Here is a 3,267-nt window from a genome sequence, read left to right as displayed (position 1 = left end):
TACAGGTAAGCACCTCAACTCAACTCAAAGCAAGCAATTCATGGATACTGTATGGCAGTGCAGTATCATTTCAAATGTACAAATATACAAAGTTTGCTATATATCCAGTAATAGTTTTCAGTTTGTTTCCATGCACTGAACACTGCACAGCAACTCGCATATGACACCCGTTCAGAGTTTGTGGAACAGGATATCCAGTAATCATGATGCAACGAGCACCACCACCGTGCAAGGTGGACTCTGAGCATCCTGAACTGGTCTGTGCATCAGTATCCAGCACTGACAGTCAGAGTCGTTCATTTGTATATTTTAAGAAATGCATAGCCTCAGTATGAGTATCTCAGTATTTCTCAAAGTGGATTCCAGGGACTCTGTGGGTTCCTTTAGGGGGGTCTAAATTGACCCATACAAGTCTGTAACTCTGACAGTGTACAAATGGTTAAGGGTAGACCTTGAAATTTGAAAGTTTGAGAAACACTGGCCCCTTTTGCCTGTTTCTGGAACTGAAATGGTCAAAACAAACATTGTATTATCATTTCTCATGGGGTATTGTTTTTCTCCTACCCTTAGATCACCAGAGGTTTTGCTGGGCCTCCCAATTTCCCATGAAATCGATACGTGGTCACTGGGCTGCATCATGGCATGTATGGTTATGGGGCGGCATCTCTACCCCGGCCGATGTGAATACGATATGGTGAGTATCTTACCAGAATCTTTACTCCAAACCAGTGGTGTAAAGTAACTAAGCACATTTACATAGTACTGTACTTAAGTAAACATTTGAGGTATTTTTGTACTTTACTTGAGTATTTCCAATTTCCAATACTTTTACTTCTACTCCACTACATCTCAGATCCAAATATTGGATCTGAGATCCCCTTCAATCAGATCAGCTAACACAGAGAAGCTGACAGAACCTTCGCTAAAAACCCCAGGACAACGATCCACTCGTCCTAGACTCTTCGCCCTCCTGGCGCCCAAACAAATGGAATGCAGACTCACTCCGTAGCTTAGTCTGCCATATTCCTAAATCATAAACTGTACAGTACTGTAATACTCTTCACGAATTGAAAAAGATTCCATGTTTGTGTTAGACAGCAGTAGTTAAGATCGTCACGTTATCACTTGTGAACAGAGTTCAAATATTTTGAACTAAACTCAACTGTTATCTCATTTGATTCTTTGTTGTTTCTCCAGATAAGATTCATTATCTGGGCACAGGGCATGCCGGCGGAACAGCTGTTGAATGCGGGAGTTAAAACCACAGTGCACTTCAAATGGGAGCAAAATGTGTGGAGACTTAAGGTATAATCCTCAGAGCAAACACCCACCCACCCATCACACATTTATTGGGTCAAATAAAAATGTCCCATAAATGTTCAAGTATATTTGTAAATCTGGGTAAAGATGCAAAGAATAATGTATTCTATTTGCCCCCTCATTTGTTTTTAGACACCAGAGGAGTATTTCAATGAAACAGGTGTCAAACCTACAGACAACAGGGGCTACAACTTCAGCTCACTGGATGACATGATGAAGGTAGGTGGTCTTTGTTTTAGCGGAGAAGTGAAGGGTGAGTGGGATAAATGCATGACATAAAGCCAAGATGTTGTTTTCACAGAGTTGCATAGGCCAGGGGTCTTCAACAGGGGGTCCGGGACCCCTAGGGGGTCCTCAGAGTTACTGCAGGGGGTCCTCCAAATCTTCCAATCCTTTTTATATTAACAATTTGAACCCTAGTGTCCATATTCTGAGTACTGTAGCCAAAAATAGCCGATCTGTAGATCGGCTATTTTCGTCAAAAGAGGTCTGTGTAGAGGGGGAATAGAGCACACTAAGTACAGAGTGAAAGGTCAAGTGTATTAAGTATTTACGGTTCAAGTGGTTATATTCTCCACACTTGTATTCTCCCCATCTTATGGTATATTCCCAGGTTCCACGGGTCAGCTGCACAGGTGCAATAGCTGCACCTTGAACAACTGTTCCAGACTGCCATATCCAGCCCAAGAAAACGTAGAAACGGGGGGAAAAATAGAATGTACTTCTTAAAATAAATGTATCATGCCTGTTGCTAAGGTATGGCAACATGGCGCGTGTGCAGGACACCAGTCATGTTGCCATAGCCTAGCTTTTTCTGAACTGACGCCACTGCCTGACATATAAGCCAAGATGTGGTTTTCACAGAGTCGTATAGGCAGCTACTTACTCTCTTTTACTGTTTTAAAACCCAGGTTCGCCCAGAGATGGCACAAGACGAAGTCATCGACATGATAGTCTTCATGGTGCTAATGAAGAACATGCTTCACCTGGATGCCACGCATAGGCCTTGGCCCAACGAGGCTCTGGAGCATCCCTTCATCTCCATGTCCCACCTGGTGGGCAAGACCTCCTAGTGAGTATGAACATGACATTCTGATGGAAAGCACTCCTGTGGCCCTCTATTACAGTGGTTCTCAATCTGTGGGTCGGGACCCCCCAGGGGGGTCCCCAAATTATTTTGGGGGGTCCCCAGATGATCAACTTAATGTGAAACTTTGTTTTCTCACTCAACAGTGAACAAACCAAGATAAAGTTTAAGTGTATATAGAGGGTATCTGTCTAAAGTGACAATTTAAGGACTTTTTGATACATCTAAAATGACAAATTATACATTGGTCAAATGGCCAGATATCAGAGGCTGAAATTGTGAAAAACAACGCCTCGCAACGCGAGGCGTTGTGATCTGCTATTTTCACAATAGAACCATGTTATACAAAATGTAATGCCTCAACTCTTAGTGCTCGTCAGGGTGAATATTTTGGGGGGTTGAGGCCTGAAAAGGTTGAGGACCACTGTATTAAAGGACAAACAAATTAGTTTTTTTACAACAAGGGTTCATATTTTATTATTCTATTGTTTTAGCGATTTTAGTATTTTGATTTCAGTGGGCGGGGGCATGCGTACAAGTGGCTAAATATGTCTTTTTAGACACAATAAGCTGGCAATTTCTTTGTTACTATTTACACCACATCTTCCCATGAAAGATTGTGGTGCATCTTGGGAATGGACTTATTGTGTCTAAAAATACATATTTAGCCACTTGCATGCATGCCCCCAATCTGCATGCATGCAAATCAAAATCGTTAAAATCACCAAAACGATAGAAAGAAGTAAATGAAAACATTTTAACACTCATCTTTTCTTTTCTCTTAAATGTAATCTAAAATATGAACCAAAGTTGTCCTTTAAACAGAGAAAGCGTGATGTGATAGATAGACTGACTGACTG

The sequence above is a fragment of the Nannobrachium achirus genome (assembly GCF_963921795.1).
Source record: "Nannobrachium achirus genome assembly, chromosome: 3".
In the NCBI taxonomy this organism is placed as follows: Eukaryota; Metazoa; Chordata; class Actinopteri; order Myctophiformes; family Myctophidae; genus Nannobrachium; species Nannobrachium achirus.
The sequence above is the reverse complement of the archived record's forward strand: the minus strand, read 5'-3'. Positions refer to the sequence as shown.